This window comes from Hypanus sabinus, chromosome 28 (genome assembly GCF_030144855.1).
Source record: "Hypanus sabinus isolate sHypSab1 chromosome 28, sHypSab1.hap1, whole genome shotgun sequence".
Lineage (NCBI taxonomy): Eukaryota > Metazoa > Chordata > Chondrichthyes > Myliobatiformes > Dasyatidae > Hypanus > Hypanus sabinus.
The window spans coordinates 12,676,297-12,701,445 of record NC_082733.1 but is presented as its reverse complement, the minus strand read 5'-3'; the positions used below and the strand labels follow the sequence as shown (position 1 = coordinate 12,701,445).

Below are 25,149 nucleotides of genomic sequence, written 5' to 3'. Positions count from 1 at the left end.
AATTAGGCAACAAAGACAAAATAATACAGATTTGAGAGGAACAGAAAGAGGGGTGTATGCATTCAAAGCTTTGAAAGTGATGACTGGTTAATAAGGTCATTATAAAGCACATGTGGTTTGTAGATTTATAACCAGAGGCAAGGAATAAAGAAATTAATGCTAAATATTTATAGCTCTCTGATTACACCATAGCAAGAAAACTGCTTCCACATTTGGAAAGGTTGTCAAGAGAGGGTATAAATGAGATTTACAGTAATTCTGCTGGGTATGTGGAAGCAATAACAGGAGCAGGGGATTTCCCTCTTCTGAACAACAAAAGTTAAGGGAAATTTAACAGAGCAATTCAAGCTATTCCAATAATTACTGGCTTGAAAATTGGAGATCAGATTTACAAGGATGCTACCTGCAGTTAAGGGAGAAGATGGCCACACTGGATCTTTATTCCTGAAGGTGAAGTCACTTCATTGAAGTTTATAAAACCAGAATGGTTATGGATAGGGTGAAAGGTCATAGCCTTCTCCCCAGAGTTGGGGAGTCCAAAGCTAGAGAGCCCAGATACAAGATATGAGGGGAGAGATTTAAAAGACACCTCAGAGATAACTTCCCTACACAGAGGTTAGCAAGTAACTGGAAATGATTTGCTAGAGGAGGTGGCTGAGGTAGGTAAAATTTCAACGTATAAGAGGCAATTGGACAGGTACATGGAAAGGAAGGGCATGGAAGGTTATTGTGATTGCCATGGGCCAGTTGCACTGAAGAGTCTGTTTCTATCTCGTAATTCTCTACAACTCTAAGGAGAACATTTCCATTAGCAAAGGACTCAATATCCTTCTAGTAATTTTTTAATGATGTGTTCTGACTGACCGCCGTGTGCAGTAATGGTCTACTCAGATAATTCAGCTCTTCAGATACATTCCACTATTCAGTTAGATCTGGGATGATGTGCTTGTTAACTCTACGTCCATTTCTTGATTCTTTAACCCTTCAATCTCTTCCTTAAAATAACTTTGAAACATTAGGTTGGGTGATATAGCCTAATCCTTGCAACCTATGTTTATAAGTTAACAATTTAAGCTCCAACATCATTCTGGTTAATGTGATTTGCATCTGAGGTTAATGGACCCTGCCTGGGACATGATGCTCGGAATGAATCACAGAGTTATTCAAAATGGGGCCCAACCAGTACTTCTCATAACTAATGCATTTCAATGGCTTCATAGAAACATAGAAAATAGGTGCAGGAGTAGGCCATTCGGCCCTTCGAGCCTGCACCACCATTCAGTATGATCATGGCTGATCATCCAACTCAGAACCCTGTACCTGTTTTCTCTCCACACCCCCTGATCCCTTTAGCCACAAGGGCCATATCTAACTTCCTCTTAAATATAGCCAATGAACCAGCCTCAACTGTTTCCTGTGGCAGAGAATTCCACAGATTCACCACTCTTTCTGTGAAGAAGTTTTTCCTCATCTTGGTCCTAAAAGGCTTCCCCTTTATCCTTAAACTGTGACCCCTCATTCTGGACTCCCCCAACATCGGAAACAATCTTTCTGCATTTAGCCTGTCCAATCCCTTTAGAATTTTATACGTTTCAATAAGATTCCCCTCAACCTTCTAAATTCCAGCGAGTATAAGCCTAGTTGATCCAGTCTTTTTTCATATGAAAGTCCTGCCATCCCAGGAGTCAATCTGGTGAACCTTCTCTGTACTCCCTCTATGGCAAAAATGTCTTTCCTCAGATTAGGACACCAGAACTGCACACAATATCCTAGGTGTAATAAATAGGCTTCAAAGCCCATTTATTACTGCAGTATTTCTGGCTGAAGATTCAATCTTTAAAGTTCAGAATATGAATATAATGTGCCCTACTGTCCATCTCAAACTGAGATGAGGAGATTTTTTTTTTAAGCTAGAAACTGGTGAATCTGTGGAATTTATAAGGATCAAGTCACTGGGTGTATTTAAAGAAGTCTCTCATAGATTTTTGATTGGTCAGGGCATGAAGTGATAAGGGAAGAAGGCAGGAGGCTGGGGCTGAAAGAAAAATTGGATCAGCCATGATGAAATGGCGGAGCAGACATGATGGGCCAAATGGCCCATTTCAGCTCCTATATCTTATGGTCTTATCAAGGGTCTCCACCATCTGGATCATGTTGTCTTTCCACTTTTACCATTAGGCCAGAGGCACAGATATCTGAAGTCCTACACCACTAGATTCAACAACAGCTACCTTCCTACAACCATCCTGTACTTGAACAGAGCTGTACAACCCTAACTCTGTGGGTAATGGAGCACTACAGCCCATCTCTTGCACTAATGCCTTGTTTTTCTTTACTCTCTGATTTCTCTGTCATCTACATGTTATATACTTTTACTTGTCTGCACCTATGTGCCTGTGATTCTACAAGCAATGTTTTCATTGTATCTCTACCTCACCATACTTGTGCGTATGACGAGAAACTCAACTTACCTAAACATAAGATTTGTGATTACTTTAATCATCTAATGGGGTTATTTCTAATAACAAATCATAAAGAACTGTCACTTTTGTCACTTACAGGGAGAATATTCTACATTGTTCATTGGAAAGTTGTGGCTTCAGCCCAGTACATCATGGGTAAAGCCCTCCCACCCATCTACATGAAACACGGACACGTGAAAGTAGCATCCATCATTACAGATTGCCACCACCCAGGTCATGCGCTCTTTTTGCTGCTGTCATCAGGTAGAGGGTAGAAAAGCCTCAAAACTTGCACCAACAGGTTACTACCCATCAACCATCAGGCTCTTTAATAAAATGGGATCACTATACTCAACTTTTCTTGACCCAACTTTGATATGTTCCCACAACCAATGATCTCACTTTAAGAACTCTTTTATCTCATGGTTTCATTATTGCTACTTAGTTATATCTGTATTTGCACAGTTTGTTGTCTTCAGCACTCTGGTTGACTGTTCATTGATCCCATTATAGTTACTATTGAGTATGTCCACAAGAAAATGAATCTCAGGATTGCATATGATGACAAATATGTGCTTTGATAATACATTTTACTTTGAACTTTGGGCCAATTTTTTTTTTATTATTAGCTACCAATAGAAATGGACTTCCAACAAACCCAAAAGATATTGGTAATTCTAATGTTAAAAGGCTGCAGGCACCTGCTGGATATTTCAGCCTTTGAAATTTTCATAAAACATTTTGTGACTGAGAACAGTAGTAGTGGTAAAATGTGAATCATGCTTAACAGGGTTTTTCACACTCTTACATTTCTCACACCCTGAAGTCCCACTACCCATCTTATTTCTATATGACCAATCCCAAGTATGTGAGAGAATGCAACTGTGTGAAGTTCTGGATGGAGTGAATCCCAGTAAATCACTATAAGCCTAACCATCATAAAGAATAAAGCACTCACATCAAACTCGTTACACTTGTACCTCTGGGTCAAAATGCTCTGGGTTCCCTCGAGCACAACATTTGGTCTGACACACCAACCCAATACCAAGGAAATGCTGAAGCATTGGAAAAGTCATTTTCAAAAGAAGAAAGCATCTCCTGGGTGGTGAGGGTCCCTGATGATGGATACTGCAATAAACAATCAAGAACATGAGATGAAGAGTCCTTGAAAAGGAGTCCATAGTTTGTGGGAACATTTCAATGATGGGGCAAGTGAAGTTATTCTCCTTGGTTCAAAGTCTGATGGTTGAGGGGTAATAACTGTTCCTGAATCTGCTAGTGAGAGTCCTGAGGCTCCTGTACCTTCTTTCTGATGGAAGCAGCACGAAGAGAGCAAGACCTGGGTGATGGGGTCCCTGATGATGGATGCTGCTTTCCTGCAATAACACTTCATGTAGATGTGCTCGGTGGTAGGGAGGACTTTACCCTGATGGACTGGGCTGTTCACTACTTTTAGTAGGGATTTCCATTCAAGGGCATTGGTGTTTCCATACCAGGATGTGATGCAGCCAGTCAATGTACTCCTCCACCACACATCTATAGAAGTTTGTCAACGTTTTAGATGTCACACTGAATCTTCCCAAACTCTTAAGTAGAGGTTCTACTATGCTTTCTTCATAGCTGCACTTATATGCCTCTCCCAGGACAGATCCCCCAAAATAATAACACTGAGGAATTTATAGTTCCACATGGCCAAGTGGTTAAGACGTAGGTCTAGTGATCTAAAGGTCGCTAGTTCAAGCCTCAGCTAATGCAACGTGTTGTGTCCTTGAGCAAGGCACTTAACCACACATTGCTCTGCGACGACACCAGTGCCAAGCTGTATCAGCCCTTTCCCTTCCCTTGGACAACATCGGTGGCATGGAGAAGGGGACTTGCAGCATGGGCAACTGCCGGTCTCCCATACAAGCATCAATGTAAATAAAGTCTAATATCTGCAGAATTTCTGCCCTGAAACTTTCCAAGGCGCAAATCCATGGTCTCGCGAGACTAACGGGTGCCTATTGACCCGTTCCACCTCTGATCTTCCAATAAGGACTGGCTGCTGAAGTCAATAATCAGCTCCTTGGTCTCGTTGTCATGAGTGAGTGAGATGTTGTCGTTCTGGCACCTCTCAGCTAGATTTTCAGTCTTCCTCTTATATGCTGATTCATCACCACCTTTGATTCTGTTTATGAAAATGGTGTCATCAGCAAACTTGAATATGGCATTGGAGCTGTGTTTAGTTACACTGTCATATGTATAAAGCCAGTAGATTGGAGGCCAAGCACACAACCCTGTGGTGCAGCAGTGCTGATGGAGATCACGGAGGAGATTTTGTTGTCAATCCATACTGACTGGGGTCTGCAAATGAGGATCCAATTGAACAAGGAGTTTTTAAAGCTGACTGTAAAATCTTGTAGGCATGAGCAACTCTGCAGATATTAGACTTTATTTACATTGATGCTTATATTTTTAGTGCCTTGGCCACTCAGTTTATTCACAGGCAACCTTTATGCAAATTACAGTACTGTGAAACTACAGCAGAGTATTGAAATCTAACTCGCATTTCTTAAAAGGAAAATGCATTGTTTATTGTTGTTATTCAACCTCAATCCAAGAGTATTTCGGATTTATGGATTTGGATCTTAAAAGATTCAAAAGCAAAAAAGGTTAGAAATTAATATCAAGTGCTTGGTTTCTGCTTGCTGCTTCTTCTTGTTGCTATTTTGGGTGATTTTGACCCGGGCATCCTGTGGATGACAAAAGACATGATGCTAGCTTGAACTGAATATGCCTGGACTCTTTCGATTTTGTGTTTTTTATTCTGTGTTTTCCACTTTTTTTGCCATTTGCACAATTTTCTTTGTGGTGGGGGGGTGGTGTTCAATGTTTTTCTTGGAACACATTCCATGGTTTTCTTTGTTTTGTGGCTGTCTGTGGGAAGATGAATCTCAGGATTGTATACTGCATACATACTGTGATAATTAATGTACTTGGAGCTTTGAATTATAAAAAATCATCAAACTATATTTCAGAGGCTGAGTACAATGCACTGATACTGTCATCCTGTGCTACCAGTGGGTGAATTTCTTCCTGGTACAATAGGTTTTACAAGGAAGGCAAGGGAATTCTTAACTCTACCTAAACTAGCACTTGGAGAAACATATTATTTGGTTATTTGTATATTTGTCACAGGTAGTTAAATGGGTTAAGAACACGAGAAAATCTGCAGATGCTGGAAATTCAAAGCAACAAACACAAAAGTGTTGAAGGAACTCAGCAGATCAGGCAACTTCTGTGGAAATAAATTAAAAGTTGACATTTCGTGTTGAGACCCTTCTTCAGGACTGGAATGGAGGGGGGAAGGTGACAGAATAAAAAGGTGGGAGGAGGGGAAGGGGAAGGAGGATGGCTGGAAGGTGCTAGGTGAAACCAGGTAGGTGGGAGAGGTCAAGGGCTGGGAAGAAGGAATTTGATAGGAGAGGAGAGTGGACTGTAAGAGAAAGGGTAGAAGGAGAAGACTGAGGAGGAAGTGGTAGGCAGGTGAGAAGGGTAAAATGCCAGCGTGTGGAATAGAGGAAGGGGGGAAGGAGAGGGAAAATTTTTGTTCACCAGAGGAGAAATCAATATTCATGCCATCAGGTTGGAGGCAATCCAAATGGAATATATGTTGCTCCTCCACCCTGAGGCTTAAACTTGGCACAAGAGGAGGCCATGGACCAACACATCGGAATGGGAATGGGAATCTGGGAATTTCTGCTTCTGATGGATGGAGTGGAGGTGCTCAGTGAAGTGGTCCCCTAGTTTATGACAGGCCTCACCAATGCAGTGGATGCCACATTGGAAGTTAGTTTTTCATACACGGAAACAGTGGCAGACATTAAAGATTACAACCTGAGACATTGACTGGAGACAGAAGAGACTGCAGACACTGGAACCTGGAGCTAAGAATCTGGATTGGAGGAATTCAGCAGGACAAGCAGTATCTGTAGAAGGACAAGAATTGTCAACATTTTGGGTTGAAGTCCCACATTCATTGTCCAAACTTCAGCTATCCATTTCTCTCCATAGATGCCTTCTGACCCACTAAATTCCACTAACAGTAGAGTGGCCACGATGGAGGATGAACACCTCTTTTGCTGTCTGGGTAGCCTCCAACCTAATAGAAAAATTTAGAGAAATCATGCTAAATTCAGGTAATTTCTCCCCTCTCCTTCCTTCTCTCTTTTTCAATTCTCCATTCTGTGTGCTCCCTCACCCCTCTCCTGCACATCACCTCCCACTGACTCCTCTCCTCCCCTTTCTTCCATGGCCCAGTTCTCTCTGTCATGTATTCAATATTTCAATAATATTTGAGTTAAAAATGTTATATATATTCATTTAAATAATTAAGGCTTTTTGTAAAAATGTGATAATGGCATGTCATTATAATTGCATACGTGTACACCTGGCTTAAAAGTAAAAATGAAGTTACACCCGCATTCTTGGATTAATTGTTTTCCTTTGAATTAATTTAATATTTTGAAGCTACAAAACATAACAATCTCCTCAGATTTCTTTTTCTTCAGCACTTTACCTCTTCCACCAATCATCTCTTAGCTTTTTACTTCACCTCCCCCCCACTCAACTCCTCCCCCCCACCTGGTTTCACCTTTCACCTGCCAGCTTGTACTCCCACCCCCACCTTCCAATTCTGGTGTTTGTCCCCTTCCTCAGCAGTCACTTGTGTCTCCGTTTAAAATAGTAATTCATAACCTGTACCCTGAGGATATAAAGTGCAAAGTCAAAACTTTTGCTTCTTGTGTGTGTTGCCAAAAGAGAGAAAACAGTTCAAACACCATAATATTTTAAATGTTACAAGATTATTAGTTACTGCAGATTAGGGGAGAGGTTAGATAATTTAACATAAACTTGATATTAGACATAAATCACCACAACCCCGAATTAATTACAACAGTTTGATCAATGGATAAGCTTGAAGGTTTGACACAACTAGAAATCTGTCCCAAAGAGGTTACAGTAATCCTGGGAGATTGGGGAGTTAGCTGGAAGTAGTTATGCAGTTGTTAAAACAGCTCCACAGGAAACAGGAACTCAAATCTTACAAGGACACCATAGGATCAATTGCTTTTGCATGAGGCTCTGATTATGGTGAACCATAGCAGATTAATATTTTCATGAAAAGAGCTCCGTAAACTTGAGATATATGGACTGGCATTTTTCAAAGTCTTTTGGTCAGGGAAATGGTAATTAAATGTTACTTAATTTACAAAAACAGCAGACTTGACTCTTTGGCCTAGACAGGATCCCATATCCAAAGCATTAACTCTTTTTCTCTTAACACGGATGCTGCTTGATCTGTTTTTCTGGTTTCTGTTTCTCCTCTGCTCTCTTCTGGGACTTCTGTTTACCTCTTTTGCCTTGTTTATGATAATAGGTTTCACTTCCCTCTCAGTACGGTGTGAACCAAAACACTCCTCCATAACTGTATCTCTTTCCTTAGCAAACGTCTCCAAATGCAACTCACCTCACACGGTCATGCACTTTGGTAATAGAAATAAATGTGCGGACTATTTTCTAAACGTGGAGGAAACCCAGGAATCTGAGATGCAGAGGGGCTTGGGAGTCCTTGTGTAGAACACCCTGAAGGTTAACTTGCAGGTTGAGTCAGTGGTGAGGAGGGCAAATGCCATGTTAGCATTCATTTCAAGCGGTTTAGATTACAGGAGCAAGGATGTGATGCTGAGGCTTTATAAGGCACTGATGAGGCCTCACCTTGAGTATTGTGAACAGTTTTGGGCTCCTCATCTTAGAAAGATGTGCTGGCATTGGAGAGGGTCCAGAGGAGGTTCACGAGGATGATTCCGGGAATGAAAGGGTTATGAGCAACGTTTGATGGATCTGAGTCTGTACTCGCTGGAATTCAAAAGGATGGGGGGGGGGGTTACATTGAAACCTTTTGAATGTTGAAAGGTCTAGACAGAGTAGATGTGGTGGGAGAGTCTAGGACAAGAGGGCACAGCCTCAGGATAGAGGAGCACCCTTTCAAAACAGAGATGCAGAGAAATTTCTTTAGACAAAGGGTGGTGAATTTGTGGAATTTCTTGCCACGTGTAGCTATGGAGGCCAGATTGTTGGGTGTATTTAAGGCATTAAATTAGATTGATAGGTTCTCGATTGGACTTGGCATCAAAGGTCATGGGGAGAAGGCCGGTAACTGAGATTGAGGAGGAGATAGAAAAAAGGATCAGCCATGATTGAATGGCGGAGCAGACTCCATGGGCCAGATGGCCTAATTCTGCTCCTATGTCTTATGGTCTTATGACAAAGTCGTTGACCCGAAATGTTAATGTTTGACAGAAAGTTAAACATATATTTACAAGCATGGCGCCTTTGTGATCTTGCACTGCACAGGGACATCTGAGAGCATCCCCTGAAATCATTTACGAGGTCACTTGGAATCTTTGCGCCATACTATACAAACAATTGCTGAGTTCCTTTGGCCTTACTTGAAGTGGTGTCATCCTTTTGGTTAGAGCTCCTTTGATGCTTAGCTGTCAAACTTCACTTGGTGGAAAAAAATCCTCGCTGATTGTACTGCATAAGCAATAAACAATTATCTGAAGACAGTGAATCTCTTCACTCTGGAGCAGCACACACCACAGGGCCAAAAGAGCCCAGTCCACACTATATCACCGTATGTCACTGTCATAGCTATAGCTCTATGACAGCTAATTTGAAATACAAACTGCCTTGTACACTTTGCACTTAAGCTCATCTTTCAATATATTCTATTATTGATGCCCCTTAATCATTAATACAGCAAACAACTCTGCAAACATTATACATCTGTGACCTGATACTTGTTGACCTCACAAAAGATTTTGACTTTGCACATTGAGAAGGACTATTCAGCTTCCTGCAGAATTTCAGCTCTCTGCAGAAATATCTCCACACAAACCATGCTCTTCACCCGGAACATCTAACAATTAAATGCAGTTAGTTCTGCTTACCAAGAGAGTTCTCCTCCAGGACCCTGGCCACAGGTTACATACCACCAAAAGCCGACTATAGTCAGTCACTCGAGATATTAGACCATAAGACTTCGGAGCAGGATAGTCTGGGTGAGGCCTCACCAGTGCCTTATAAAGCCTCAGCATCACATCCTTGCTCTTGCATTCTAAACCTCTGGAAATGAATGCTGCCATCACCAAACAAGAAGCAGTGCACCCCGACGCATTTCAAATCATAGTCAGGGAATTCAATCAGGCTTGTTTGCAGAAATCTCTGCCCAATTACTATCAGTATCTAACCTTTAGCACCAGTGGTCCCCACACACTAGTCCACTGCTCTGCTACGATAAGGAATGCCTAACGTTCAATGCCCACCCCTTGGCTGCCCTTCTTCTATCTGCATACGGTCAGAGACTAAAGAGTAGGGAGTTCCCAACACCAATAAGCAAGAGGTCCGTGGACCCCAGGTGGGAACCTATACAAAGAGCAAGGCTCTAGAGATAGGGATGCCAAAGAGGTCAGACAGAGAGACAGCAAATGGAGGACAGAAGACAGGGGAGCAGTTACAGGATTGCTTCAAGTTAGTGGACTGGGCTGTGTTCAAGGACTCACCAGAGGATCTGAATGAATGCACCACGGTTATCATGGACTTTATGAAAAACAGTCGTAGATGAGTGTGCCCCCACAAAATCATTCAGAGTCTTCCCCAACCAAAACCCTGGATGAACCATGAGATCTGCAGTCTACTGAGGGCCAGATCAATTCAATTCAAAGTACATTTATCATCAAAGAATGTATAAATTATACAACCTTGAGACTTGCCTGCTCACAGTTAGCCGCAAAGCAAGAAACCCGAAAGGACCCAATTTTTTTTAAATGAAGACCAACCCCCAATGCGCACAGAGAAAGAGAGGAGAATAGAAGAACAAATCATGCGATCAATAGAGGTAAGCAACAACATCAGCAGTCCGAACCAAATTGTGTCCTTAGATCCAAATCCCCGGAGCAGCCCAGAGTAGGCCCAAAGCTTCCATTTTAGACCATAAGTTATAGGAGCAGAATCAAGCTATTTGGCCCATAGAGTCTGCTCTGCCATTCGATCATGGCTGATCTTTTCTTTTTCCCTTCTCACCCCACTCCTGGGCCTTCTCCCCGTAACCATTGATGCTGTGGCCAATCATGAACCTACCAATCTCCACCTTAAATACACTCAACAACGTGGCCTCCACAACAGTCCGGGTTAACAAATTCCACAAATTCACCACGCTCTGGCTAAAGGATTCAGTGAATCATATTAGCATATAATCACCGCAATGATCGCAGACGCCGGGGGCGTCTTTGCGTCTTTGCGCCAGACGCCTTTGCATCACGGAGACAATAGGTCCTCAGTCTATATGGGCTGGTGTTTAAATCATCAAAAGAGCAGATCGTACCTCACATTAGGAGCCAGGCTCCTCCACGGCTTATTGCTACAGGCCTAGAATATGCTGCCCAGCAATTTGCTTCGGACCTGCATTTCACTGCCAAATAAGCTGTTCTTGCCTCTTCAAACTGGCTCGGCGCTTAGAGAGATCCCCACTCGTAGCCAAGTTAGTTGGACTGGCATCGGAACCCCTCTGTCCTATCTCCTCCCCTCCGAACCGTTCACTCCAATCACACAGCTCCAGCTCTAGGTGCGCTGAGTTTGTAGCACACCAGCAGGGCACATCTATCAAATTCACTTTGCCATCACTCACTTCTTTGTTGTTTGCAGTGACAGATTACCGCAATCTGCCTGAAAAGAAGTGCTGTTGGTAATGTTTTAGAAACATAGAAAATAGGTGCAGGCGTAGGCCATTCGGCCCTTCAAGCCTGCACCGCCATTCAGTATGATCATGACTGATCATCCAATTCAGAATCCTGTACCTGCTTTCTCTCCATACCCCCTGATCCCTTTAGCCACAAAGGCCATATCTAACTTCCTCTTAAATATAGCCAATGAACCGGCTTCAACTGTTTCCTGTGGCACAGAATTCCACGGATTCACCACTCTCTGTGTGAAGAAGTTTCTCCTCATCTCGGTCCTAAAAGGCTTCCCCTTTATCCTTAAACTGTGACCACTCGTTCTGGACTTCCCCAACATTGGAAACAATCTTCCTGCATCTAGCCTGTCTGATCCCGTTAGAATTTTATATGTTTCAATAAGATTCCCCTCAATCTTCTAAATTCCAGTGAGTATAAGCCTAGTCGATCCGGTCTTTCTTCATATGAAAGTCCTGCCATCCCAGGAATCAATCTGGTGAACCTTCTCTGTACTCCCTCTATGGAAAGAATGTCCTTCCTCAGATTAGGGGACCAAAACTGCACACAATATTCTAGGTGCGGTCTCACCAAGGCCTTGTACAACTGCAGTAGAACCTCCCTGCTCCTGTACTCAAATCCTTTTGCTATGAATGCCAACATACCATTTGCCTTTTTCACCACCTGCTGTACCTGCATGCCCACCTTCAATGACTGGTGTACAATGACACCCAGGTCTCGTTGCATCTCCCCTTTTCCTAATCTGCCACTGTTCAGATAATAATCTGTTTTCCTGTTCTTGCAACCAAAGTGGATAACCTCACATTTATCCACATTAAATTGCATCTGCCATGAATTTGCCCACTCACCTAACCTATCCAAGTCACCCTGCATCCTCCTCACAGCTAAAACTGCTGCCCAGCTTCGTGTCATCTGCAAACTTGGAGATGCTGCATTTAATTCCATTGTCTAAATCATTTATATTGTAAGCAACTGGGGTCCCAGCACTGAGCCTTGCGGTACCCCACTAGTCACTGCCTGCCATTCTGAAAAGGTCCTGTTTACTCCCACTCTTTGCTTCCTGTCTGCCAACCAATTCTCTATCCACATCAAACCATACCCCCAATACCGTGTGCTTTAAGTTTGCACACTAATCTCCTGTGAGGGACCTTGTCAAAAGCCTTTTGAAAATCTAAATGTACCACATCCACTGGCTCTCCCCTATCTGCTCTACTAGTTACATCTTCAAAAAATTCTATAAGGTTTGTCAGACATGATTTTCCTTTCACAAATCCATGCTGACTTTGTCCGATGATTTCACCTCTTTCCAAATTGCTGTTATCACATCTTTGATAACCAACTCTAGCATTTTCCCCACCACCGATATCAGACTAACCGGTCTATAATTCCCCGGTTTCTCTCTCCCTCCTTTTTAAAAAAGTGGGGTTACATTAGCCACCTTCCAATCCTCAGGAACTAATCCAGAATCTAAGGAGTTTTAAAAAGTTATCACTAATGCATACACTATTTCTTGGGCTATTTCCTTAAGCACTCTGGGATGCAGACCATCTGGCCCTGGGGATTTATCTGCCTTTAATTCCTTCAATTTACCTAACACCACTTCCCTACTAACATGTATTTCCCTCAGTTCCTCCATCTCACTAGACCCTCGGTCCCTTACTATTTCCGGAAGATTATTTATGGCCTCCTTAGTGAAGACAGAACCTAAGTAGTTATTCAATTGGTCTGCCATGTCTTTATTCCCTATGATCAATTCACCTGTTTCTGTCTGTAAAGGACCTACATTTGTCTTGACCAATCCTTTTCTTTTCACATATCTATAAAAGCTTTTACAGGCAGCCCTTATGTTCCCTGCCAGCTTTCTCTCATAATCTTTTTTCCATTTCCTAATTAAGCCCTTTGTCCTCCTCTGCTGGTCTCTGAATTTCTCCCAGTCCTCAGGTGTGCCGCTTTTTTTTGCTGATTTATATGTTTCTTCTTTGGACTTGATACTATCCCTAATTTCCCTTGTCAGCCACGGGTGCACTACCTTCCCTGGTTTATTCTTTTGCCAAACTGGGATGAACAATTGTAGTTCATCCATGTGATCTTTAAATGCTTGTCATTGCATATCCACCGTCAACCCTTTAAGTATCATTTGCCAGTCTATCTTAGCTAATTCACGTCCCATACCTTCAAAGTTACCCTTCTTTAAGTTCAGAACCTTTGTTTCTGAATTAACTATGTCACTCTCCATCTTAATGAAGAATTCCACCATATTATGGTCACTCTTACCCAAGGGGCCTCGCACGACAAGATTGCTAACTAACCCTTCCTCATTGCTCAATACCCAATCTAGAATGGCCTGCTCTCTAGTTGGTTCCTCGACATGTTGGTTCAAAAAACCATCTCGCATACATTCCAAGAAATCTTCTTCCTCAGCACCCTTACCAATTTGGTTCACCCAGTCTATATGTAGATTGAAGTCACCCATTATAACTACTGTTCCTTTTTTGCACGCATTTCTAATTTCCTGTTTAATGCCATCCCCAACCTCACTACTACTGTTAGGTGGCCTGTACACAACTCCCACCAGCGTTTTCTGCCCCTTAGTGTTATGCAGCTCTACCCATATCGATTCCATATCCTCCAGGCTAATGTCCTTCCTTTCTATTGCGTTAATCTCCTCTCTAACCAGCAATGCTATCCCACCTCCTTTTCTTTCCTGTCTATCCCTCCTGAATATTGAATATCCCTGGATGTTGAGCTCCCATCCTTGGTCACCCTGGAGCCATGTCTCTGTGATCCCAACTATATCATATTCATTAATAACTATCTGCACATTCAATTCATCCACCTTGTTACGAATGCTCCTCGCATTGACACACAACGCCTTCAGGCTTGTTTTTACAACACTCTTAGCCCTTATACAATTATATTGAAAAGTGGCCCTTTTTGCTTTTTGCCCTGGATTTGCCTGCCTGCCACTTTTACTTTTCACCTTACTACTTTTTGCTTCTACCCTCATTTTACACCCCTCTGTCTCTCTGCACTTGTTCCCATCCCCCTGCCACATTAGTTTAAAGCCTCCTGAACAGCAGTAGCAAACGCTCCCCTTAGGACATTGGTTCCAGTCCAGCCCGGGTGCAGACTGTCCTGTTTATATCGGTCCCACCTCCCCCAGAACTGGTTCCAATGCCCCAGAAATTTGAATCCCTCCCCTTTGCACCATTTTTCAAGCCACGTATTCATCTGAAATATCCTCCTATTTCTACTCTGACTAGCACATGGCACTGGTAGTAATCCAGAGATTATTACCTTTGTGGTCCTACTTTTTAGTTTATCTCCTAACTCCCTAAATTCACCTTGTAAGACCTCATCCCGTTTTTTACCTATATCGTTGGTACCTATGTGCACCACGACCACTGGCTGTTCACCCTCCCATTCCAGAATGTCCTGCAGCCGCTCAGAGACATCCTTGACCCTTGCACCAGGGAGGCAACATACCATCCTGGAGTCTCGTTTGTGGCCACAGAAACGCCTATCTATTCCCCTTACAATCGAATCCCCTATCACTATAGCTCTCCCGCTCCTTTTCCTTCCCTCCTGTGCTGCAGAGCCACCCATGGTGCAATGAACTCGGCTGCTGCTGCCTTCCCCTGATGAGACATCTCCCCCAACAGTATCCAAAACAGTATATCTGTTTAGGAGGGAGATGACCCCCGGGGGCTCCTGCACTACCTGCCGACTGCTATGCTGTCTAGTGGCCACCCCTTCCCTTTCTGCCTATATAGCCCTTACCTGCGGTGTGGCCAACTCACTGAACTTGCTATTCATGACTTTCTCAGCATTGCGGATGCTCCAGTATGAATCCAATCGCAGCTCCAGACACTCAATGTGGTCTGCCAGAAGCTGCAGTTGGACACATTTCCTGCACACATAGTCGTCAGGGACACTGGAAGTATCCCTGATTTCCCACATGCTGCAGGGTGAACAAACCATGGGGCCGATCTCAGCTGCCATGACCTACCCAATACTTGCCTCAACTTTTGAAACTTTTTCCTTTGAAAGGAACTTACCCGGCCTTACCTCACTTGGAGTGAAGCTCGTCCGCCGCCTCTTCTCGTTGAAGCCTCTCAAGTCAAAGCCTCAAATCTCCACTCCTTCTCTGGCCCACTCACTCACTGGCTGCTTTCCACAGGCCACTCCGCTTGAGCTACCCCTCTATCTATTGGTTTGAGCTTTTCAAACTGCTTGGTCACCTGACCTCAATTGCCCAATCAGCTGCTTTCTGCTGAGTCTGAGCTATTCATATCTTGATTGTCAGATCAACGGCTTTCTGCTGAGCTATTCAAATCTTGATTGACTTGATTGCACTGTCCAACTGCCAAAACTGCCAGAATCTCTCAAGTCAAAGCCAAAAATCTCCACTCCTTCACTGTCCCAATCACTCACTGGCCGTCTCACGTGTGAAGTGGCAATTCCAGACTAAATTTGAATCAGTGAAGGTTGCTCGACAGCTCTGGTAGGGTTTGACTGCTATTATCTCTTACAAAGTGAAACCAAGCAACATACGTGACAAAAAGAAGAGCTCAATGTCTTCACTACTTGCTTTGACCATCAAAGCATGGAGGAACTCTCACAAACTTCACACTGCACCTGATGACCTGGCGATTTCAGTCTCTGAGGTCAACATAAGAGCATCCTTCATGAGGATGAACCCACAGAAAGCATCCGGCCCAGGCAGGCCACTAAAGGCCTGTGCTGATGGTCTGGCTAGAGTGTTTACTGAGACCTTTAACCTCTCACTTTGGTCATCTGAGGTACCCACCAGCTTCAAGCAGGCTTCAATTATACTGTTGCCTAAGAAGAACATGGTAACCAGCCTCAATGACCATCATCCAGTGGCACTTACATCCACTGTGATGAAGTGCTTTGTGAGGTTGGTGATGAAACATCTCCTGCCTGGGAAGTGACTTGAATCTGCTCCAATTTGCCCACTAGCACAACAGATCCACAGCAGCTGCTATTTCTTTGGCTCTTCACTCAACCCTGTAACATCTGGACAGCAAAGATGCACGCATCAGGATGAATCTAACCCTAAACCTCTACTTCCTTTGACATTTGTGAAGAAGCGGCATGGCATCTAAAACTTTGACAAACTTCTATAGATGTGTGGTGGAGAATATATTGACTGTCTGCATCACAGCCTGGTATGGAAACACCACTGCTCTTGAATGGAAAATCCTACAAAATGTAGTGTTTTATAGCCCAGTCCATAATGGGTAAAGCCTTTTGCCCTTCTGAGCACATCTACATGGAACACTGTCACAGGAAAGTAGCATCCACCATCAAGGACGCCCAACAATCCAAGCCATGCTCCCTTCCCACTGTTGCCATCAGGATGGAGGTACAGGAACCTGAGGACCCACACCACCAAGTTTAGGAACAGTTATTGCTTATCCACCATCAAGTTCTTGAATCCTTGGGGATATCTTCACTTGTCCCATTACTGAACTGTCCCCACAACCTATGGACAAGACATTACCTGGGCTGAAACATATCAGTTATAAGAAAGACAGGATAGATTGGGTTTGTTTCCCTTGAAGCAGAGGAAGTTGAGGGGGATCCAAGGGAGGCATATAACATTATGAGATACAGATAGTGGGCCTGAAAGAACTTCCTCCTCTTTTATTAGAACTGTAAGAGAAAACTCAGCGCCTGTGTAAGGTTAGACTTAGAGTCAGCCACTGAGACCATGGCCCTCAATGTAGAGTCTCTTTGTCCTGTTAAGGCATATGGTGTCGACTTACCCAGCACCGACAGATTCACCTACCTGGGCAGCATCATTCGGCAGGGTGGTGGGGTCAAGGACAACATCCAGAGCAGATTCAGCAAAGCTGGAAATATCTTCAGATCAACGAGCGACATATGGGAATCTACCAAGTACAGTTTCCGCTCCAAGCTGAAGCTGTGCCAGTGCTGTGTTCGGTCCACACTCTTGTAGGGGTCAGAATGCTGGCGCATGGTAGAGAGTGACCTTGCCAGGCTGTCGTCATTCCATTCCATAAGCCTTCAGAAGATCCTCCGTATTTTTCTGGCCAAGAAAGCTCTCCAACCGTGCCTTTCTTCTTCAGTGGCACTAAGAGGGCACGGCCACTATAATCATGAAGAGACGTTGGAGATGGATTGGGCATGTGATGAGAAGGGAGGCCAACTCAGTCCTCAAGACAGCAATTCATTGGACCCCTGAAGGTTGGAGGAAACGCAGGAGACCAAAGACAACTTGGTGCCATGCAGTAGAAACAGAAATGAGGACCCCAAGCCACACCTGGGGCACAACAGACAAGATGGCCAAGGACAGACAGAGGTGGAGGACCTTCATTGCTGCCCCAAATGTCAGCAGTGTAACAGGCTGGAACTAACTTATTAGAACCGGGGGCAGAACTTTATAACACCCTGCCCTCATAAGCAAATACACTTTGGGGATTATTGGACATTTGCTGGTAATGGATTGCCAAACTTGTGGAAATGTATATCCTGCAGCTAGTTGGCTGTATTATTAATTAAATTAAATTAAATTAAATGCATATACAGTGGATTCCAGTTAATTGGGGCACATTGGGACCAGTATAATTTGGCCCAATTAACCAGCTGCCCCAATTAGCCAAAGTTTCATAGAAATAGTTATAAAGGTATAAAAAAGATATATTGCCATTTAACTGAATAGCAAATTATGTATTTAAATGAAAGACAGAACAAATTAAAACACTACCAATACCACTACACCGTAACAGGCTAAAAATCAGGCTCAAGTAGACCAAGAACAATAAATTCTAACACTGGATACACATTCCTGCAGATTTCAGAATGAATTAGTAATTATATCATAGCAAATGTTCAGGAAGTTAATTGGAAAGTTATGTTGATAAATCAGTTTGATCCTTCCCTTTTTCGGGAGTGGAGTGGGTGGGGGGGAGCACCAATTTGTAATTAGTGAGAAACATCAATCAAACCTGACCTTCTAATCAGCCATTTGTAACTGCTAAACATTATGTAAAATAACATTCAGCTTCTGATTTTGCAGTCATATATCATAATAAACTCAAACTGAAAACACTGTAGCACATTAATTTAGGATACAAGAATTAGCCGAGAGAGGAAGAAGTGGGGCCAGTAACCTGTCCTCTCTCTCCCCTTCCATTATACATAAACCTACCCCAACCCATTATGAAAGGAGAACAAATGGTCAAATGACTCGGATAAGCAATCTTTCCTCCTTTTCCAGGAAATGGGCAAACCCATGCTTGAAATTATTACTCAGACGTTTTGTACTTGAGGAAATGTCTCCTGGTATCACAAGCTATTGATTTCCTGTTGTGCACTAACAATTTTGGCATGGCCAGAATGGTGCAGGAAGGGCAGATTGGAAACCCAAGTTCAAAGTTCAAAGCAAGTATATTTCACTTGTATGTTTACTTAATTTTCAGGCATAAGATGTGTGGGAAATTAATGACCTTGATTAATCAATTTGGAAAAATATGTACAGTTATACACAAAATCCTAACCCTTTCCACAATTCTATGTGTTGTGGAGGAATAATGTGCTGTTTTTCGTAGTACATTTATATCATTGGCCAGAGAATTTGGCTTCAATTGAGTCAGGAGGCTGACACTGCAGTATAAAATGCCCTTATCTGCTTCAAGTGCAAGATAAAACTCCTGTTCTATTTGACAAACCTGGATTCTGCGTTGAATTTATGAAATAATCTTCTGGATTCCCAATGTATTCCCAATATTCAAGACAGAGGAAGTAATTCATGTGTCAGAGATGAAACTATTCTGGACGAATTTACTGGTGCATGATCCTGACAGAACTAAAGTGGATTGCTTAGCCAGCAGAATTAAGTTACGCATCTGTACCTGTCTGGATTTGCAGGACTGCTGTGCCATGTTACCTGAAAAACTAGTTCTACCCGTATATCCTGGATATCTGATCATCTCCACCATTTTCAAGTGAGTCAGAGAGGACATATTGTTCCTCCTTTCCTATTGTTCTACAGGAATTCATTAATTGCTGAAGAGACATGATCCTTGGGTTCAAGGATCACTTGCTTTCAACTCCAGTAGTGCCGGTTTTGAGGGGACTGGTGAGGCTAATACAGAATCTGACGCAGGTGGGACAGGATTCAAGATTGTTTAGTGTCAGTTCCAGTATGTAAGTGTAAAAGAGAATGAATAATTGTTGCTCTGGATCCGCCACAGCATATAAAAAACGAGATAAAGAACACAATAACAATGATTAAAAACACAAAAACATAAATACGTAATACTTATGCAAATAGATAGATTATATGTACCTAAAGTGATATTAGACACCAATGTGTCTGTACATAAGATGACTCTATCAGGAAATGATAAAGTTGTGGTGGTAGGGTGGGTTTGTGGGTGGAGGTGTTGATTGGCCTTACTTCTTGGGGAGGGTAACAGCTTTAGAGTCTGGTGATCCTAGTGTGGATGTTATGTAGCCTCCTCTCTGATGGGAGTGGGGCAAACAGTCCTTGAGCGGGGTGGATGAGATCTGTTATGATATTGCTGGCCCTTTTCTGTATGCGTCCTTGATGGCAGGTAGGCTGGTGCCGGTGAAACGTTGGGCAGTTTTGATAACCCTCTGTAGAGCCTTCCTGTCCGCCGCAGGCCAGTTGCCCTGACGTTCAGTGATGCAGCATATTCACTTTCATCATTATGCGCCTTGTCGTGTGACATAAAGGATCAGGGTCTCATGACCACGATTGCTCTCGGCAATTTTTTTGTAAAAAAGAAGTGGTTTGCCATTATCTTATTCTGGGCTGTGGCTTTACGAGATGGTGACCCCAGCCATTATCAGTACTCTTCCGAGACCGTCCGCCTGGCATCAGTGGTTGCACAATCAGGACTCGTGATATGCACCACCTGCTCCCATGGCTTCGCGGGATCCTGTTTTCGGGGGGGGGGGGGGGGGAGAGAGAGGGTACGAAGTAGGTGCTTCACCTTGCCCAAGGGTGACCTGCAGGCTAATGGAGGGACAGAGTATCTTATGCCTCCTTTGTTAGAGACACTCTCCACCCCCACCCAATGTTAGGATTGATCTTTACTGTGCATCTGTAGACGGTCATGATGATTGATGTGCATAGCCTTATAGTCCAGTTCTCTTCAGTCTCCTCAGGAAGCAGAGATGCTTTCTCGATTGTTCCTGGACTATGAGAGGTGCTGGACCTGGTAAGCCGAATGGGCAAATTGCTAGCCAGCACACAAACAATTTGCTTAATCAGAATCAGGTTCAAGATCTCAGATTAAGGGTCTCAGCCCGTAACGTCAGCTATACTTTTTTCCAATAATGCTGCCTGTTTGGCCTGCCAAGTTCCTCCTGCATTTTGTGTGAGTTGCTCTGGATTTCCAGCTTCTGCAGGTTTTCTCTCGTTTAAGATCTCTAATATATGTCATGAGATTTGTTGTTTTGTTCCAATAGTACAGGGTAGTACATAAATATTATTAGTTACAATAAGAAATATTAAAATAAATTTTAAAAAAACTAAGTGTGAAAAGTGAGCAAAATAGTGAGATAATGTTCATGCATCATTCAGAAAACTGATAGCCGAGGGGCAGACCATTCCTAAAACCCTGAATGTGTGTCTTCAGGCTCCTGTATCTCCTCCTGTTGGCAGTGATGAAAAGAGTGCATGTCTTGGGTAGTGGAGTCCTTCATAATGGAAGCCCCCCTTTTGAAGCACTACCTTTTAAAGCAATCCCTTTGGGTCAAGGATGATCTGTCCCGCAGAGAGGACACTGCCTACATATTTAACTGATATACACCATTCATCACACAGACTTTATACAGCTACCTCTTCTTCTAATAGCAATCCAAGACCATTGGAGACCAGGTTCTGTGGTCAGTTAAAAAGTATCGTGCAAATCCAAAAGATATTTAAGTGGAAGCAATCTTCCTTCCAACTCAGCAGATTGCACATTCAAGTTCCAGAATGCAGACTGATCTTTTAAGTAGTGCCAAACACGCAAAGGTACTTTCATTCAAAACATTTTTTAGGAAATAACTTCTATTTAACAACTAAATAACTGCGCTTTTGTGGTGAACTACATATACCTGTATGGACACGCCCCCCCCCCGCTGACTGCTCCTGTGGCTCCTCCCACAGACCCCTGTATAAAGGCGATTGAGGTCTGAGCCCGGCCTCTCTGTCTCCAGGATGTAGTATGGTGGTCAACCACTGCTTGTTCCTTCTTCCAGTCAATAAAAGCCGATATCTTGCCTTCACGTCTCAGAGAGAGTTATTGATGGTGCATCAGCTTTGAATCCTGGTTAGTTCCTGAGCCAGTGTCTGCCTCTTCCAAGTTGGTATAAAAAGTCTCAGATCACTCTCTGGAAAAGATTTGTCCCAGCATTTTTGTCAATAGCTCTCTCTTAACAAACTCTGCTGTTAATTGATCATCCACGTGCCAGTTTGAGGGATCTTGACCTAGTTGGTGGTAATAGATTTTCAACATTAACAACAGTCACTCATCTTCAGTATCTGGAAACTTGACATGGTCACTGAACAGGGTAGGTAAATAGAAGCTGTTGTACTTGATATTTCAACTTTATTTGATTAATCTTAGATATATGATTTGATTAAGCATTCTTGTTTGTTTAATTAATTACAAGTTATATGGATAAATACATTAATTGAAAACATCATCTTGCCATGTGGCCTTACTTAAAGTAAACTCAAAGTTACACCCATATTTTTCAGACTCCTGTGTTTTCTTTGAACTAATTTAATGTTTTGAAGATAAAAAACATTACAGAAGCCAATTCATGAACAAATTAGAATAAGCTTTATGTAGAAACTTCATTATATTACAGTGCAATGTAAAAGCTGTGTGTTATCAAGTTATAGTACTGCAGAATGCTGTGCTGACAACTACAATAGGAGATTTAAGCATTTATTTTTCTTTAAAATATGGAGCAAAGCAAACCTACCATTTCTGAAATTTAAATTGCAAAGGGTTGTTAGCGAAAACATTATCCAAAGAGACCGAAGGATCTTTTTTTCTGCATTACTGCAAGCAGAAGGGGGACAATTAAGTCTTCTTTCATTACTAGCTAAAATATTGTACGAAAAATGTTTGGAGATCATGAGGCCGAAGTGAATCTTGGGAGGCAACACAGACCCGGTGATATTGGATTGACTACCTGCTCAGTAATGTGTTCCATTGACTATATAACAAGTAGACAATGTAGTTAAAGTCATAAAGTCAACAGCAAGATTTGTCTTTTCCATTTCAAAATCTTTTGTGGAGAATTGAGAGGGAGATCACTTGGGTGGAAAATTGAATATCCCTATAGCTCATTATTCTGAGATTGAGTTTGACTTTTTCTCCATTCAATAAATTTATGACCTCAATCCTCAACCTCCCCCCCACCAAAAAAATAAAATAACTCTGACTGCAAATTTCCCTGTGTCTCCCTGACTGTAAAATAAATTTATTATAGAGAAGAACTTTACTTTGATTCTGGAATAAAAACTCAAATCTGTGGGTACTTCAGGTGATCTAATTCTGAGGTTGCATGCAATTTAAATCAAAATTCCCCCTTTTAATAATAAAACCGCTCATTGCTGCCAAGTTAAATAAACAAAAGCAATGCAGTGGGGAAAAAAAGGTTTATTCCAAATATGGATTTACCTTTGTGTATGATGTCTTCCTCTCAACAAATCGAGATTAGCATTCGTCAACCATGCACAGTGACTACATAAGCTCCACTCACTAGGTCCAAGGATACTGGAATTTACAGGCTAGAATTTTTTTTAAATTAAAAAGCAGTAGATATAGTTTTACAGCTGATGGAGCAGTGAGAAACAGAGAATTATTACCAACAGAATAAGCAATAGTAACACTCCGGAGTTTGAGGAGATTATATTCATATAAAAATTCTCTCAGATTTCTTTCATTTCCACCAGCAAGCACTTATACTGCAAATCAGCACTCCAATGTAATTCGGTGAAAATTGGCACCAATTGGGTGATCAATAGCTTGGCTGGTACTTGATTATATTAAAAAAGAGGGACAGAGAAGTTGAGATAAATTCTAGAGCTGGGGTTAGATACATATAATGGCACATAAGTCAGTGAAGGAATGAGCTCAAGGATGTGAAAGGGCCCAGAAGTGAAGGAGAGTGAGTTGTTAGGAAGGTAGGATTTACTGAACAGTGTTAAGAGAAGCCAAAAAAAAAGGGATTTCAATGAAAGGATGAGATTTTAAAATTTGACAAATTGTAACACTGACAATTTATTGAGCTCAAAAATGTGTTAAGGACAAGTAGGTTATAGAATTATTTCAATCTGATACTGAAAATCATTGCTTGCCTGCTCTTGAGTTGTGATATACAGTACATGCCAGACAAAAGAGCAGAGCAAGAAAGCTGAAGGCCAGTGGTTGGAGCCATACCTCACACAGAGAAAGGTGATTGATCATCCCAGACCCAGCATGCCATGGTAGGAATTTCTCAGAGCAATATTCTAAGGCCAGTCATCTACACCTGCTTCACCATTGACCTTCCTTCTGTCATAAGGTCAGAAGTGGGCATATTTAGTGATGATCATAAGACATAAGGGCTAAATTAGGCCATTCAGCTAATTGCTCTGCAATTTGACCATGATTGATTTATTTTACCTCAGTCACATTTTCCTCCCTGTAAACATCGACACATTTACTAATTAAGAACCTATCAACCTCTGCTGCAAATATACCCAGTAACTTGGCCTTCACTGCCATTTGAGGGAATGGATTCTACAGATTCACCACCCTCTAGCTAAAGAAATTCCTTGTCATCTCTGTAATAAAGGGATGTCCTTCTATTCTGAAGCTGTTCCCTCTGGTCCTAAACTCTCCAACTATTGGAAACATCCCATGTCCACTCTATATTGCCCTTTCAATACTCAGAAGGTTTCAAAGAGATTCCCCCTCATTCTTCTAAACTCCAGTGAGTACAGGGCAAGAGCCATCACACAATGTTCAAGCAGTAACCTTTCAGTCCTGGGATCTTTCCTGTGAACCTCCTCTGGACCCTTTCCAATACCAGCACATCCTTTCTGTGAGATGGGGCTCATAATTGCTCACAATACTCCAAGCAAAGGTTGACGAAAGCCTTTAAAAAAAAACCTCAGCCTCGCATCCCTGCTTTTATATTCAAGTACTCCGGAAATGATTGCTAACATTGCTTTTACCTTCCTTACCACAGATTTAGACTGCAAAGTCACTTTCTGAATGTAGTCCCCATTTAGAAAACAATCTATGCCTTTATTCCATCTACCAAACTGCCTGACCATAAATTTTCCTGCGCTGTATTCCAAATGTCAATTCTTTGCCCTTCTCCTAACCTGTCCAAATCCTTCTGCAGTCTCCCTGTCTTCCTCAACACTACCTGACCCTTTAGCTATCTTTGTATCATCCACAAGCTTGGCCACAAACACATCAATTCTGACAGCCAGATCATTGACATATAATGTGAAAAGTAGCTAGCACAACAGCAACCTCTGAGGAAAACCTCTAGTAATGGCTGCCCACTAAAAAAAAAGGCCCCTTTTATTCCTAAACAAGAGAAAATCTGCAGATGCTAGAAATCCAAGTGACACACACAAAACACTGGAGAAACGCTGGGAAAAAAAAGTACAGTTGACATTTCAGGCTGAAACATTGACTGTACTTTTTTCCATAGTTGCTGCCTGGCCTGCTGAGTTCTTCCAGTATTTTGCATTTGTTGCTCCCCTTTATTCCCACTCTTTTTCTTATGCCAAACAGCCAATCTTCTAGCCATGCTAGTATCTTCCCTTAATACCATGGGCTGTTATCTTGTTTGGCAGCCTCATGTGTGACATC

The 25,149-nt window shown here is 42.4% G+C and overlaps 1 long non-coding RNA gene across 5 annotated transcripts in view; it reads right to left on the bottom strand.

The window, feature by feature from the left end:
* The window catches only part of LOC132382438 (uncharacterized), a 206,428-nt gene that overhangs the window by 110,116 nt on the left and 71,163 nt on the right, over positions 1–25,149 (bottom strand). For 2 of the 5 annotated variants that reach the window (XR_009508310.1, XR_009508311.1), the window contains exon 3: positions 6,339–6,430. This is a non-coding gene — a long non-coding RNA (uncharacterized LOC132382438). Of the gene's footprint in view, positions 1–3,452; positions 5,195–6,338; positions 6,604–25,149 lie in introns of those variants that run through there. The other 3 variants (XR_009508314.1, XR_009508313.1, XR_009508312.1) reach the window with 3 other exon arrangements.